Genomic DNA, 17416 nt, shown 5'->3' on the forward strand with positions numbered 1-17416 from the left:
GATTGGGAAATACATTTTAAGGGGAGAGTCTTGAGAATTTCAGATATGGGGTACTTGAGTCCTGGTTTAGGGAGAGAGCACTGAGGTTGAAGAGGGAAAGGTGACTGGGGGCCTCATTGAAAAAGGAAAGCAGGTAGGGTTAGGTTATGCTTTTTAACCTGTGGGTGAAGGAGAATTAAAATGTGGAGTAATCCGTGTTAGTTTCCACTCACTCACCCATCCAACCACCCATCCACCCACCCAACCATCCATCCATCCATCTACCTAACTATCCATCCATCCATCCATCCACCTAGCTATCCATCCATCCATCCACGTAACCATCTACCCACACATCCATCCATCCATGCATCCATCCATCCACCTAACTATCCATCCATCCACCTAACTGTCCATCCATCCATCCATCCATCCATCCATCCATCTACCTAACTACTCATCCTTCCATCCACCTAAATAACTACCCATCCACCCACCCATCCATCCATCCAATCGTTTATGCAGCACTCCAGGGTCTACTTTCAGGGACTTTATTTTCTAATACTGGAACAGAAAAGAGCTTGATCAATTGTGATGTAGATTAATGACTCTCAAACCCTGGCAGAAAAGTAACTAATAGGGCAAGGGACATCAGAGAAGAGTCTGTGGAGGAGCTTACATGTGTGCTGAGTGTGGCCACAACAGAATCCCCAGAGCAGGGAGGCACTGGGGAACCCTGCAGGTGAGGGGGCAAGGTGGCAGGGATGTGCTTTCCAGTTTGGATGAAGAGGGTTTAATAAAGTTGGCAGGTAATGTGGACAAGGAGTATAGCAAGAGACTCAGGAGAGTAGAATGTGAAGTAAGAAAAGTTTATGGAACATGGCAAGAAACGGTTGTTATAATTTGAGAGAATGATTTCAGCACCACAATGACCCTACATTGTAGAAATTCAAGAAATAAAGTAATTATAGATAATGTGTATGATAAGTGCAAAGTGAAGGGAAATAAAAGTAAAGCATAGATAGGCAGTTGAGAAACAAGATCACATATCGTTGTTGGAGTGGACAGAACAGAGCAATTTCAAATTTCAAATAGAAGAACTTAGGAGGGTTTTCTTCTGTTAACGGTGATTTCACTGTGTTTCCTCGCTCACTAGCACTCACTCACTTCTCAGCACCTGCTGTAATGCTCCGCATGTGGTTTTAGCATGCTGTTGGTGCTCCAGGAATGTTATTTGAATGGTTGAGTGAATGGGTGTGGAAGATAAGAGAGCTCGTGGGGAGAGGGGCTGAGGTGGACTGCATCAAAATTATGACTCCCGGGGGCTGTCTGGGAGAGCGGCTAAGAGAGGGGACCTTACCTTAGATCAAACCCTGTCTCTGTCCCTTATCAGTTGGTGACTTTTGACAATTTATGGTAACCTGAGCCCTCTAGACTTCACTTTGATCATATGGACATGGCGGTAGAGTTGATACCTAGCTCCTAGGTTTGCTGTGAGGATTAAACGAGATGGAACCTGTCAGATAGTAAGTACCTGTTGTACAGTAAACATGCAAAACACTTTAGCAGCTTCATTTTATTGTTGCAGGATGGAGTCAGACCCTGGTGGGTTACCAAGTATCTACAGCACATCTAAAAGGAAAGATGAAATTCGTGGAAGTCAGCATGCATCCATTAAAGAAAATCCCATGCCTAATAATCACATTTCCTCTCTATTGATAGAATTTTGTTAGGATAATGGCATATACTTGGTCTCTCTTTGTTTTAGCAGGCATTGGGCAGACTACCTCCTGGACAAGATGGAGAAAGGCAGACGGTAATGGTTGAGTTAGGTTATTTGGTCAACCAACCAAGGGACTAGATAATTGGTTACTGCTTACCTGGAAGGCGTTTCTTGGGATCCAGCAAGGCCAGGTTGGACCTGGTGGTGATCAGTGCATCCAAAAGAGAGTCAAGATTCCAACAGCAACCAGCAGACCAGAATGAAGACACAAAATGAACATAATGAAACTAATAGGGATAAATACAATGTGGTGCATTGGCAGTAAAAATGTTCAAAATACTAATTTACGTCTGTCTTTTTTTTCTAGAAAATATACCTAAGAGCCAAGGTAGACATTTTAGGAACTCAGATTTTAGTTGGATACAATGGTAATGAGCATGGCCATGCTGTTCAATGCCATGTGAGCTGCCAGTGGAGCAGTGAGCTTTCTGTCTGGGCCAACTGCAGCATTCTGGCTTCTCCAGAGACCCTGGTGGGAGGACAGTTTCAGAACGTCTAGGAAAGGGGTATATGAGGAGGAGTTCTGCAGAGAAACAGACCCACTAGGATATTTGTATTCATGTATTAAGAGGTTTATTATAAGGAATTGGCTCACATGACTGTGGGGGCTGGCAAGTCTGAAATCTGTGGGGCAAGCCTGCAGCTTGGAAATTCAAGCAGAAGTTGGTTCATGTTGCAGTTTTGAGTCTGAGATCAGTAGGGGAGGCCAGCAGGCTGGAACCTCGAGAGGATGCATGGTGGAGTCTTGAGGAAGAATTTCTTCTTTTGAAACCCTCAGTTCTTTGTTCTTCAAGCCTTCAACTGATTGGACAAGGTTCACCCATGTGATCAGGGGTCATCTCCTTTACTTAAAGTCAAGGTGTGTAGATACTAAATCCATCTAGGAAACACATCCACAGCAACATCTAGACCAGCGTTTGACCAAACTACTGGGCACCATAACCTGGCCAAGTTGACACTTAAATTGAATATCATGGGGGCTTTCCACAGCTCAGACTGAGGAAACCCACAGGAGTAGATTCTGGGGGTAAGGACTGAGATTTTGGGAATGTGAGGCCTGGATTTGGAGAAAGCAGGGCTCCATGTTCTCCTGAAGTCATCACGGTTTGGTTGCTGTGGGGTAGTAGAGGGAAGGCAGATGGTGGCCACTGGGCTTCACTGGGCATTATTTTGAACTCCCCATGAAGGAGTTCAGTGATGGGGCCAAAAATTAGGTAAGGGAGTCAGAGATGCAACAGGTTAAACAGGGCTTTGGTCAAAGCCAGACCCGGATGGCAAGCGGTGCATACTGACAACTAGTGTCCAAGACCTTGTGGTCTTCTCTTCTTCTTTCCTTCCCTCCTTCCTTCCTCCCTCCCTCCTTCCCTCTGCCTTCCCTCCTTCACTCCTTCTTTCCTCCTTTCCTCTTCCTTCTCTTCTTCCTTCCCAACCTTCCTTCCTCCTTTCTTTCCTTCTTCATTCCTTCCTTCCTTCTTCCCTCCTTCTCTCTTTCTTTCCTTCTCTTCTTCCTTCCTTTCCCCTTCCTTTCTCCTTCCTTCCTTCCTCCCCTTTCCTTTCTTTATTCCTCCCTCCTTCCTTCCTTATTTCCCTCTGTCCTTCCTTCCCACAGTCAGCCACACCCTCATCCACACACTCAGTAGGTGTTGAGTGCCTTCTAAATAGGCACAGGAAACACCTGAGGATGGCCCTGCCCTTAGGGTGGGAGGACGGTTTCAGAAGGTCTAGGAAAGGGGGTATATGAGGAGGAGTTCTTCAAAGAAACAGAACCACCAGGATATTTGTATTCATATATTAAGAGGTTTATTTTAAGGAATTGGCTCACATGACTGCTCAGAGTCTAGACTGAGGCCAGAGGGGGTTGGGAACAAAGCTCACCATGTAGATGGGGGTTTCTCAGCTCTGGGGCTGTGCATGACTCACACCTGGGCGACGTCTGGGCCCACCTGGACCTGTTATACCTGGAACTCTGGGTCCAGGTACAGATGATTTTATGACTTCCTGGGCCACTGTTGAGGAGAACCAGGGATGAGGAGCTGTTAGCATCAGGCTGGTCTGAGGTCCAAAGGGGCCTGAGAGCGACGTGTGGTGAGGCCCCTCCTCACAGGTGGGCCTGGGCAGGTGTGTGGTAGGAGGCCGGGCTGTGTGTGGTAGAGGAACGATTGAGCAAGGTGTGCTCCCAGAGAAGCATGGAAGTAGAGCTCAGAATGCCCACCTGGTTATCCCTTGGGAGGAGGGGGTTTCTCTTAAAGCTGGTGGTGGGAGGAGGAGATGAAAGCAAAGCCCAGAGAGGGTGGGTTGGAAGGGCTTCCCAGATAATGCACGCTGGATGGGGGTGGGATAGCCTGCGGCACATTGGCTCTCCACCTCCATCATCTCCATGAGTCTCCAGTGACCTGTCTCCAAGCTGGAGATCACCACCCGATGTCCAGAAAGAGGTACGATGGGAATGAGGGTGAGTCGGAAGTGGCCTGGAGCTGGTCCGTGGTCAGTCACATGCTTCTCCCCTGAAGTAGGAGGTGAAGACCCAGGAGCCTCTCAGCACCAGTTGGCCATCCTCTTCAAAATTAAGCGTTTAAAATAAAGTTAAGGAATAGAAGCTAAGTTCTTAAAACCTGGAAACATCTCCGCAGCCTACAGCCAAAGGTGGTTCAGACAAGACCAGGAGTTTGGAGAGATAATCACAAAGGAATGCTGATTGTTAAAGGAAAACGTTAACATTTAATAATTTAGTGAGCTATTTTTTAAAAGAAATGAAATCTATTAAAAGCTGTATTTTCATTCGATTAATAAATGCTATATAGGAACAACAAATAACCAAATAATTAAAGCAATTCCAATCTCTCAATGCAAACATCCTTTAAATAGTTCTTAATTTGCTTTTAAATATAAATTTTAATAAAGCCTAACCATTTAAAGACTCCTTTCTCTAGTTTTGCTTTCCAGATGAATTTTGCCGCCTTAGTTTTAACTATGGGCACAAACTTTTTTATCAGTCACCTACCTCTGTATTCCAATGGATGCCTTAGCAAGACTTTTCTTTGCTAGAGATTGATTTGATGCAGTAAATTTAAAATTTTGTCACTTAAGGTCTGTAATATTTTGGGCAGAATGAAAGCATCACATGTTAAGGCTGGATAGAAAGCATTTGATGTTTTTATGCATCTTTGTTTTTCTTTTTTTAATTGCATATTCTGTTATTTGGAAATATTCAAGAACTTTACCCATGTTAGGCATGATAGTTTAACAGCATTTCACTGATGTGTCAGATTACCTAAAAGGAAAGAAAAAACAGAGAGAGAATTACAAGTATTTTCTGTTAGTATCATTGTTTTAATTCTGCCCTTGTGCTTTGATGACTTTCAGGCAGACAATCCAAGCTTTCTCTCAGATGATTTGCTGAGTCCCGCTTGCCTTGTCAGGAGATGGAATAGAGCTGCACTCCGGGAGGGCGAGGGTGCAGCGCAGCCAAATGGTACAGGCCACCCATGGGGCATTCCATGTGGCTACGGGTGGAAAATATCCCGTCTTCAGCAAAATTCGCCATTTGAACGTTACCAACAATAAGGTCATCCTCTTTTTATGGACAAACACATCCAGTTCCAATAAAGGAAAAAAAAACACATTCAGTTGCCTAGTGTATGGGTTACATTTGGTTACCCAAAAAGGCCTGTTGAATTCCTAAACCCAGGACCTCTAATGGGAGTTGGGTCCTTACAGGGGAGTTAGACAGGTTAGAGTGAAAGCTTGCTGGGGTGGGGTGGACACGTGGAACCACGCTGGGGTGGGGTGGACACAGGAAATCCACACTGGGGTGAGGTGGACATGTGAAACCACACTTGGGTGGACACATGAAACCACACTGGAGTGGGGTGGTCCCTGGTCTTGTGTGTGGGAGAAGGGGAGCCGAGGCCCAGGCAGACGTGGGGTCCACCGTGGGAAGAGACACATGGAGAGAAGGTGGCCACAAATGGCAGAGTCAGAAATTCAGTTCAGTGCAAGTCAAGGGATGCCCATGAGTGGCGGCCACTGCCAGAGTCGGGGGGAGGCGGAAGGGTCCCCACTCCAGTTTCAGAGCGAGCTCGGCCCTGCCGACACCTGTGGTTGGGACTTGGCCTCCAGAGCTCGAGGCAGCAAATTTCTCTTGTCTCCTGCCCTCCAGTGTGTGGCTCTTTATTAACAGGAGTCCCAGCAAACTGAGACACCCACGAAGTGCCACAGAAATTGAAAAAGGAATTTCTCAGTTTTCCAAAATTAAATGAAAAATAGTGCTCACAAGGGCCTGGAGAGAGCACTCCTGTCTCTCCCTGGTTGGGAAGTATTTCCTGTTTAGTTTGTTATCCGTATATTCATGGAGGAAAGAGCACAGGCTTTCAGGTTTGGGAGTTGAGTCTAATGGTGTCCCTGGGAACTCTGGAGGAAGAGGCAGTCCAGTGGATGATTCTTTAGACTAGAAGGTCTTTCTTGACATGCCAAAGTATTAAAGATTTTCATATTATTACTATTTTAATAACAGGAAGGTTTTTCTTATGTGTAACCTCTTAGGGCATCTGAAAGTCCTCGGCTGATTCTCACGGTCAATTTGTCACCCAATAAATGGAATATCATTCTGAATGTTCTCCTATCCAATACGTAACACTATATATATTTCCTGAAAGAAAAATACCAGGTGTAGAAGGCATTGGTAGGATATCAAGGAATGATTGAACGCAAGCCGTGCCTCTCGTCCCAATCCCTTGATGGAGTTAAAATCAATCCCTCTGAGTGGAGCCGTCCTATACATCACCCCAAATCACAGATCAGCACCGTCTCCTGGTTACAGGCTTTACTGGGGAAATGTCATCCTGTCATTTTGTTGCCGTGGGTGGGGTGGGTGGGTGAGCCACGCTGTGGTGAGAATCGAAAAGAAGAGACGGCTCACGCCCCCAGGACCCAGGCCTGCCAAGGGTGTCCATGGGACAATAGGGAAGATGGCGGGGCCTTGCCCAGTGGGTGGCGGTTCTGTGCCATTGCCCCCCACCATTCTGGACACTGTCCCCTGCTGGGTGGTGTTACCCTCTGTCCCAGCAGCACCCCCTCCCCACCGAGGACACAGTCTCCTCCTGCCTTTTCTCAAACTCCCCACCCTTAACCCAGCAGTGACTCTCCATCCTGGCCAGCCATGGCCCCTCCTTGGGCTGCAGGTTTGTGGACAAAGAGCAGCACTGAAAGGAGAAGTCTGTCCGGCTGCTTCTCCGAGGCAGCTGACATGCATCGTCCTAGGAGCCAGGGCAGTGGGGAGAGCCGGGAGCCTCCATCTCACGGGACCTGCCAGCATGTCCAACCCTCCGCCCAGCACAGGGGCCAGGAAGTAGGAAGTGAGGGTGTCTCTTGGGAAACGGGAACCTGAGGGGTGGCCCTGAAGGAGCTATGGTTAGAGACAGGAAGCCCCGAGAAATGTTTTCAGTAGCAGAATACTGACGTCAGGTGGAGAAAGGGGCTTGATGCAAGGCAGACAGACTCCTGGGAGAAGGGGGCTTCGTTGTGTACCTGGACCCCCAAACAGGCTCTGAGGGCACTGAGCCGGGAGCCGTGGGGCTGGTAGTGAGGGCGGCCCCAGGGCCCCTAGCCTGGGAGGCTGAGCACTGGCAGGCAGGTGGCGGGCAGTGTGGGAACTGCAGGAAGGAGGACTTCTCTCTGGGGTGGTCAGGGGGGCCTCCAGGGGAGGGGAGGGTGTTCCAGCGGGTCCTGTCGGATGACCTAAGCTTGACAGGGAGGGCTGCTTGTGAGGTTTCAGACAGGGCTAGCCAGCCGCCCAGGCCTGCAGAAGCTTGTCCCACGTGGGGAGCGACGAGCCCAGAGCAGGCCTCACCTGTGAGGGACACGCGGGAGTAAGTCTATAGACACTGGGTCTCCTGGGGGTCTTAAAACACTTATTCTTTCATGGTTCTGGAGGCCAGAAATCTGAAATCAAGGTGTGGGAGGCCACGTCCTCCCTGGACGCTCTTGGGGAGGGTCCCCTGTCTCTTCTGGTGGGTTGCTGGAGGTCCTTGGTGCCCTTGGCTTGCAGACACATGACTTGCATCTCTGCGTGTATCATCACGTGGCCTCTGTCCTCATATCTGTTTGTGTCCAATTCCTTTCAAGGATATTTTGGGGCAGGGCTCACCCTTGATCGCCACATTTTACCTCCACCAATTCCATCCACAGTGACTCTTTTTTCCAAATAAAGTCTCATTCTTGGGTATTGGGGATTAGGAATTGAGCATGAGTTTTGGGGGCCATTATTCAATGCACAGCTTGTACAGTTTGCTTGTTTATTTCTTTTACATTAACAGGCCACCTCCAGCTACTCTGCTGTGATCTGGTTTTTTACTTAGCAATGGGCCCTGAACAGTTCTCTGGGCCATGTGCTCTTCTGCGCTCTCTCCTGTGGTTGTGTTGTCTTCTATGGTGGATGTGCAATAGCACCTCTGTCCACCTCGTCATGGTGGACACAAAAGCTGTTTCTTGTTTTCCACTGTGATAAACGAGCAATGGTGAACATTCTTGTACACCCATCTTTGTGCACTTGTGCATATGGGATAGAAATCTGTAGGTACATGTACAACTTTATCAAGTTTGATGGGTCAGTCTTATCTAAGGTGGGTTCCAAGCCTAATGTCCTCCAACTTTATTCCTTTGTGAATCAGTGGCTCATTGAATTATGTTCCCCAACAAACACGTTTTTGCCCGCATCCCTGTAGGTGTGAACTCATTGTAAATAGGACCCTTTGCAGATGTATGTTTAGTTAAGGTGTGGCCCAACGGGGCCTTAATCTGGATTATGAGAACATGAAAATCACAGAACAGAGCTACCAGAGGACATCGCCATGTAACAGGCCAAGGAACTCCAAGGATTGAGGCAAGCCGGTGCCAGAATGCTACAGGCCCCAGTTGGAAGTGAGCCTTCTAATCCCTGAGACGGTGAGACAGTAAAGTCCCCTGATTTCAGCCAACCCCTTGTGTGGTATTTGCAACAGCAGCTCAGCCAAACTGTGACAGTGTCTATGAGGCAACCCGGGTATGGAGGGTCCAGACAACTGGTCACTGGTGATGCGTCAGAAAAACGAAAAAATGGACAAACATGGAGGCACTTGGAGGAGCCCAGAATCACCAAGGCCCCAGGCCCTGGTTGATAGAGGTGAAGGTGGAATCTTTCAAAGCAGATAAGTGTCCTTCTCCCCTGCAGGGTGGCAGAGATCCTAGCAGGCACAGAGCAGAAATGCCCCCCGGGTCACCATGTGGGGTGACCTGGCCGGTGAGCACACCGGAAAATGATTCCGGAGAGCCAGAGATCTTTCAGGTGGAGGGGTGCAGCCCCGGTCACCCCACTTTTAAGAGCCTGTTTAAATACCCAGTGGAGGAATAGGAGAAGAAAAATGGCAGGGTGGGAAACCCCTCATGTAAATTAATCTAGGTTTGACTGTAAAATCATACCTGTATTCCAAGTTTTATTTTCAATGCCACCTCTTTCCTAAAGTCTTTTCTGATCCCCCAAACTTAGGGTGCCAACTTTCTTGTCAGACCCCAGAGCCCTTTCTTGCCCTCGTTGCCCTCAAGTGTGGCTGACGTCACCTTCCCAGTGGGAAGGACACCGACTTGGCGCTTAGCTTTTGGGTCTCGCAGTATCTTGACAGAATTCCTTGTACTTAGCTGTAATTAAATAACAACTGTTTGTTATACTGAATTATAGAATGAACAAGGATTGCATTCAATTTGCTCATTGGATTTTTATTTTCATGTCTCCTGGGCTTCACCTTAAGAATGAGCCATGTACATCTTACAAAGATACGTATCCTTCCAGCTGCCCTTGATGAAACCTCTCTTGAAGGAAGCCTCTTCCTTGGGCCCATTTCCTTGGCATCCTCTCTCTGTCGTTCTTGGAGAACAAGCTCAGTCAGTCTGTGCTCACTGGGGCTCTTGCACGTGCACAGGTTTAGGGAGTCAGACCTTGCAAATCATCATACACATATTTCTACACATTTAAACTACAACTCCCATGAAGACAAAAAGGATGAACAAAATTGTCCAAGGATGCCAAGTCCTCTAAAAATTGTATGGTAGAAACTAAGATCATTTTACAGGTGTAACACGGTGGCAAAGTCCCCTCTGTTGCATGTCTGCTGAGCGGGATTCGGCTCTGGCCTGATGGCTTGGGTGGTCTTGGGCAACTACTTGCCCCTTCAGACTTTTGTTTTATCATTTGAAAATTGAAATAAAAGCTACTCCCATCAAACTGTGGTTGAATTCAAATGACACAACTCTCCGTGCCTTCTCTATCCATCCATCCATCCATCCATCCATCCATCCTCAGAAAACAGGCTCTACAACCTCTCCAAGGTGGCCCCGTGTCTCCACAAGAATTCCATCAGTTACTGACACAAAGCATTTTCTGTAAACCGAGTACCATTCTAGCATATCCTGAAGAATACTTGGAAAATATTCACTCAATTGTTAAATATCTTATACATTGTATTGGGGGACATTTAGCTCCTAGCACCAGAAATTATAATTGCTGGTTTCCATGCAAGTGAAAAAAAGACCAATCAACTCCATATTTTCTTTCAGCTGCTATATATTGAAATATCATGAGACAGAAGAAGATGGCAGCATAGAGAGTAGTGGAAGCTAGTTTGTCCCCCTGGAACAACTAATACACAACCAGGAGCAACTAGGAAATAATCTAGAATAACTGTGGGGTGACAAACATGATCATCCGCTCATCATATACCAACCTGAATTGGGAGAAATGCCTGAGATCGCAGCATAAAATATGTAAGTAAAAACTGTGAACCTGTGCTGGGAGTCCCCTTCCCCCATGGCAAACTGCAAACCCTCACTGTGCTAGAGATCAGCATTCTCCCAGAAAGCAAATATAGCTCAGCTGAGCTCCAACTGGGGATTTAATTAACAAACATGGACTGCTCAATACCAGATACGAATCCCCAACAAGCAGACAGAGGCTTTTGGTGATGACTGACCTTGGAGAGCTGGAAGGTGGCTGTGGACTGGCCCTGAAGGGGACTTTCTGTCCCTTTTTTGGCTCAGTGGAGAAAGCCTCAGCCATTTTCAGTTCCCAGTGCTCTGACCCAGAGAATGATGGAGATAGCACAGAGAGTCTATTCAAATGCTAATGACCTCTCCCTAGGGGGGTATCTTCCCTAAGAAGAAAGAGTTGTTGCCTAGCTCTACTACTTGCCTTCCATTCAGAACCAGACCCTGGAGCCTGGGGGAAAACAGCCACAGGCCACACCTCCTTACATCAGTCTGGAGCTACAGGCTGACAGGCACCACCTGCTGGGCAGAAAAGCCCAGTGACCTGAGGCTTCACAGGATGCATCAATCTTCTGAGACACACCCACAGGGAGACAATACTATTGGCTCCTTCTGAGACCTGAGCCTGTTCTGGTCTGGGAAAACCTGACTGGGGTAACCAAGGAAATCAGATGCCTTGACAACATAAAATCTACAACCTACACTAAGAAAAACAAAGTTATGGCCCAGTCAAAGGGACAAACTTACACTTCAACTGAGATAAAGAAATTGAAACAACTAATGCTAAATCAATTCAAAAAGTTTAGGGAAGATATGGTGAAAGAGATGAACTGTATAATGAAAACACTGAGTGTACATGAGGTAGAAATTGAAAGTTTGAAAAACCAACTGGCATAATCTGTGGAAATGAAAGGCACAACACAAGAGATGAAAGACACAATGGAGACATACAACAGCAGATCTCAAGAGGCAGAAGAAACCACTCAGAAACTGGAGAACAAGGCACCTGAAAGCCACCACACAAAAGAACAGATGGAGAAAAGAATGGAAAAATACAAACAATGTCTCTGGGAGCTTAAGGACAAAATGAAATGCAGGAATGTATGTGTCATGGGTGTCCCAGAAGGAGAAGAGAAGGGAAAAGGGGCAGAAGCAGTAATAGAGGAAATAATCAACAAAAATTTCCTATCACTTATGAAAGACATAAAATTACGGATCTGAGAAGTGTAGCATACCACAAACAGAATAAATCTGAATAGGCATATGCCAAGACACCTAATAATCAGATTATCAAATGTCAAAGACAAAGAGAGAATCCTGAAAGCAGCAAGAGAAAATGATACATCACATACAAAGGAAGCTTTTTAAGACTATGTGCAGATATCTCAATAGAAACCATGGAGGTAAGAAGGAAGTGGGGTGATATATTTAAGACACTGAAAGAGAAAAACTGCCAACCAAGAATCCCATATCTGGCAAAACTGTCCTTCAAATATGATGGAAAGCTTAAAATATTCTCTGGGAAACAGACAATGACAGACTTTGTGAACAAGATACCTGCCCTACAGGAAACACTAAAGGGGGCACTGCAGACAAAAAGGAAAAGACAGGAGTGAGAGGTTTGGAAAACAATTTTGGGAGATAGTAGCACAGCAATGTAAGTACACTGAACAAAGATGACTGTGAATGTGGTTGAAAGAGGAAGGTTGGGACCATGTGGGACACCAGAACGAAAGATGAAAGATAAAGACTGGGACTCTATAACTCAGTGAAACCTAGGGTGCTGAACGATTGTAATAAAAGGTAAAAATGTGTTTTTATGTGAGGTAGAACAAATGAATGTCAACATTGCAACATGTTAAAAATAGGATGGGATTGGGGGGAAAATACAATCAATGCAAACTAGAAACTATAATTAACAGAAACATTGTATCATTCTTCCTTTAATATAACAAAGGCAATATACCAAAGCTAAATGCATATGGGGGGGCATAGGGGAAGGGTATGGGACTCCTGGCATTGGTGATGTTGTCTGATTCTTTATTCTACTTTAGTTTAATGCTATCTTTCCTTTTGTTGCTTTCTAGCTGTCATGTGTTCTTTTTCTCTCTCTTTTGTCTTTTTCTTTTGTCTCTCTACCTCCTTTGACTCTTCCTCCTTCTTTGTGGAAGAAATGGAGATGTCCTTCTATAGATAGTGGCGATGGTGCTGAATACATAAATACATGACTGTACAGGGAACCAATGATCATTTACTTGGGACAGAATGTGTGGTGTGTGACCAAAACCGTATTAAAAGAAACGGGTTGATGAGGAAAACTTGAGGGCACTATATGGAGTGAAATAAGACAGACACATAAGGACAAATGTTGCAGGGTCTCACTGAACTAAGTATAATATGTAAACTCATAGACATGAAATATAAGTTACCAGGATATAGAATGAGGCTAAAGAATGGGGAGCAGTTGCTTATTATGTGCAGAATGTTCAACTAGGGTGAACTTAAATATTTGGAAATGGACAGAGGTGATGGTAGCACGTTGTGAGAATAACTAACAGCACTGAATGGTGGGTGAATGTGGTGGAAAGGGTAAGCTCAGAGTCACGTATGTCACCAGAAGGAAAGTTGGAGGTTAAAAGATAGGAATGTATAAAACAGTGAATCTTGTAGTGGACAATGTACGTGATAAACTGTACAAATATTAGAAATCCCTCTTATGAACTAGAACAAATCTATGACACTGTAACTAGAAGTTAATAATAGAGGAGCACGTAGGAAAAAAAAATCTACCTATTGCAAACTATGTACTACAGTTAGTAGTATTTTAACATTCTTTCATCATCCGTAACAAATCTTCTATATCAAAACTATGAATCAGTAATGGAGGGGGGGGGTGGTTAGGAGTATGGGAGGATTGCAGTTTCCTTTTTTTTTGTCTTTATTTCTTTTCTGGAGTAATGAAAACATTCTAAAAATTGAACAAAAAATTAATTGTGGTGACAGCTGCACAGCTGTATGATGGTACCATGGGCAATTGATTGTACACTTTGTATCTTTGGATTGTTGTATGGTATGTGAACAATCTAGATTAAAAAATTAAAAAATTATAGTCTTTTCATTATTATGGATATTATGAATTATGGGTCATTTCAAAATTGACATGTGGCCATTTTCTGTATTCCAGTTAAATTTAAACATTTATGGATATTTTTGTCAAGTGTGTAAGGGTTCCCATTATTTTCTGTGTATTTTCTTTTGACTAGAGCAAATAAGTATAATGGAAGCCAGTTGAAATTCACTCTTTCAGTGCTACTTTAGTTTCATGTACCTTTTAATTTTAATGTTGGAAAGAATTTCTCTGCAAGTCAAATGTGAAAAGGATATACGCTTTCCAAAAAATTTTTAAGCCAAATACTTGATTGAAAGATATTTCTTAAGTTCTTAAAATAAAATATGAATGTATCTTTTCTGGTCTGAGCTGTGGAATGAAAACTTGAGTTGAGGATGGCCCAGTATTGAGAAAAGTTAAGAAGGTGGAACCCGGTGATCGTAACCAAAGCACCTCTTCTCTTTGCCGGATCAGGCCGCTGTGCATTTACGTCTAAGCGGGATAAGTCTTAAACAGACTGAATTCCCTCTGACTAAGGTCCCCACCAGATAGGCTGGCTCAGCATCAGCAGTGAGTGTCACACATACAATGACGAGATTGTACAACGTTAGCAATGAAACTCATTTGGGAGCAAACAGCTTTATGGCTTTCATGGCAAAAAGTCTTTGAAGACCATCATAACAAAATGTGCACTCACATAAGTGAGAACATAGAATGTTTTTTCGTGCTGTTTTTGGAAACATCTGCCACAAAGACAAAATCCTGATAGGATTCTGGATGTTCCAGAATGCCAAACATCAATGCAGTGAGAGAGTACAGGGTGTGATTGGATTTTATTTCCATTTCTGTAGGACTAAATAGAATGACAAAAGGGTGCACAAAGAAAGCTAAGCAACTTTTTGTTTATTGTCACCTATGTGTGATTCTTGACAAACATGTCTATGAATATTACTGAATGAACAAGAGCTCTCTGAACCCAATTTAATTCTCCATCACCCACGTATGCACTTTCATTTGCTTTATCTCTATACTAAGTCGTCCAAATTATAATAACGGGGAGTCCTGACGTCTGAATGTTTTAACTTTGAATGCCTCTTACCATTTCAATTCAGTGATACAAACAATTCACTGCTATGGGCACGTGCTAAGCACTTTCGTAGATCCCTTTGAACCCTATCCTGTGGCTTTCGTAAAAAGTAGACATGTGTGAGTTTCTGTTTATACAGGCAAACATCATCAGAAGCGATTTCGCCATGACGGCAGCTTTCCCATACCTTCCAGCTTGTCCAGGGCTTCTAGAAGGTCGATTGGGTTTTCAACTCTGTTATCTGCTAGGTGTTTGATGGAGTGGTCCAGATAACAGAGAGAGAGCAAAGGAAAGAGCATTTTTTGAAGATCAAAAGTGGCTGTTCATTTTGTTATCTGACCCTATCTGTTGTCATAGTAACAGGTTTCTTTTAACCTCTGCCACCGGATGATTTGTCTCCATCTGCTCCGGATTCCCCTTTGACTGGGGAGCAGCTCCTCAGCATCAACTCGGGTTTTCCAGGCTCTCTGGGAAGCTCTGCGGATAGAGACAAAAGAACCAATTCCTGTGCCGGGGAGGATTTAAGTTACATTTTCAATTTAAACTGCTATCTTAATTTAGGGAGAGATAAAGCCAACACAGATGCTTTCTCTCCTGGTTTTACAACGGATAAGTAAATGTCATTTAGCAACGAAATGAACGAACATGTTGACTTTCTAACAGTAAGCGCTTAATCTGGCGTGCCCGTGACAGAATGCAAAACGGCCAAGTGTAACGTGTTGTGGAAAGCAAACTTTTAATGAAAGGGACAAAATATGACTGATGTAATTTCCTGTGCTGTTCGTGGAGCAAGGCCAGGTGGAGGCTGTTTATGCCGATGTTGCTTCTGCAGCCCCTCGCCCCAGGGCGGTGAGCAGGGACCAACACAACTCCGTTTATTTTTAAGATGAAGCATTTGGAAAACTGGGTTGCCGAAGAAGGAATTTCTCCTGTTGGTCATTTTAAGAAACTTTGTACGACTGCGATATCCCTTTCAGGTATTGCATGCAGAGAAATCTTAGACATGACCATTTTGAGTTTTAATGAATAATAGCGACCCCCTTCTTTCACCGCCACCCCCACACCCCAGCAGAGGTCTGCAGGCCTCAGTCCGCCTTTGTCATGCCAGCTCCTCACCTGAAGTGGGTGCTCCCCATATGCGTTACCCTGCGAGGGCCAGCACGTTGGCCGGATGTTGGAAGTTTCCAGCTTCCACCGCCTTCCGGAAGCAGCCGCTCGTCCGGGAACACAGGCTGTGGGATAGAGACTCTTGCTCTGAGCTATTCCTGAAGAAGAAGGCAGAAGAATGTTCCCCTTTTCTCCCAGGAGGCTTCCCTTTCATGAGCCAAGGATATGGATGGGCGGAGCTTGTGAAGCCAAAATGCACGTACTTACAGTTTTCTTTTGCCTTAAAAAGTCTCCAGGCATAAAGCCCCGTGTTCAAATTTCCAAGTAATTTAGTAAGCAAAAATGACTGAGCAATTTCCTCTAACACACTTGCATTGACTGCTGACCACCCTCCTGCCGCTTGGCTCTGGACAAATCCCTCCTGGGAGGTGCCTCTCCAAGAACCCTGGACTATCTCCCGAAGGCAACGCGCCTCAGGGAGGCCATCCTGGCCCTAAATAGGGCAGGCTGGGGGCGGATCCGGCCAGGCACTTCGGGGAACGGATTTGAAGATTCATTGGAAACTGGACATGACCTCGTGGAAACCTGGGTCTTTTCATCTGTAAATTGGACATGATTGCGGTGTCCACCCCAGAGCCTACTGGGGGTAAACATCATGACCCTCAGCCCTGGACATGTGAGAGGGCGCGGATGTGCATCATTAGAGCCAAAAGGCCACGAACTTCAGGGTCCAAGACACGCACACGTGAAGTCAACACTCACGGACACGTTAACAGGCAGAGACGGACAGCATGGGAATAATTACCTGCCAAATATTTAGGTTTGCAACTGGGCCGGGGAGCGGCAGCCCTTGCTTGGTGATGTGGACCCCACCGTGGGGTCTAACCGTTCATCCACACATGCACCCTAGTTTTTGCCTGTTCTCTAAAGTCTGCTCTGATGAGCAAATATCAGGCACTGTTTGCTCCTTTGACTTTCCCTCTGACCGTGTCACCCACCAGACACAGGCCAGAATTAAGAAGTAAATAGGCAAAAACAAAAAAACAAAAGGCAAAAAAACCCACAAAGGCTTCAGTGCAAAAAGGGTTGTCATAAACCATGAACTGTGGCTTCCGAGTCTGAGCAGGTAGGAAAGGAGAGAGGGTCACCTCCAGGAGGGGAGGGAGAGCCGGTGAGAACCTGGGGGGCAGGAGGTAAGAGACCCCGTCCACAGAAGCCACCTGCTGCAGAGGCAGCTATTTAGGAGAAGGACCTCACAAAACAGCCGCTGGCGTTGGGGCAAGAAAAAAAATTCAGTTCTTAGTTTTATGTGCATAGAAATGTTCAGTATTTTTAAATAATAAAATTAAACATTTTAATAACATTTTATAATGATTATTACTTAAATTGTTTAAAAAGTATACGAATACATGTGTGTTCCCTCCTTTTCTGCTCTCTGAAATGAAGTGCCTGGGAATTTCAGAAAGGAGGGGTACATTTACATCATTTAAATATTCCTGGAAATAACAAGATCATCTTATAAGATTCTAAAACAAGTTGAAATTCTTTAATTTCTAGT

At 45.2% G+C, this 17416-nt stretch overlaps 1 long non-coding RNA gene across 1 annotated transcript in view; it reads left to right on the forward strand.

Annotated features, from left to right (window-relative positions):
• The window catches only part of LOC119506412, a 68380-nt gene extending 66331 nt beyond the window's left edge, over window positions 1–2049 (forward strand). Inside the window, exon 2 of the long non-coding RNA XR_005210990.1 lies at window positions 1748–2049. This is a non-coding gene — a long non-coding RNA (uncharacterized LOC119506412). The remainder of the gene's footprint in view (window positions 1–1747) is intronic.
• The last annotated feature ends 15367 nt before the right edge of the window (window positions 2050–17416 follow it).

The sequence above is a fragment of the Choloepus didactylus genome, chromosome 11, assembly GCF_015220235.1.
Source record: "Choloepus didactylus isolate mChoDid1 chromosome 11, mChoDid1.pri, whole genome shotgun sequence".
Lineage (NCBI taxonomy): Eukaryota > Metazoa > Chordata > Mammalia > Pilosa > Megalonychidae > Choloepus > Choloepus didactylus.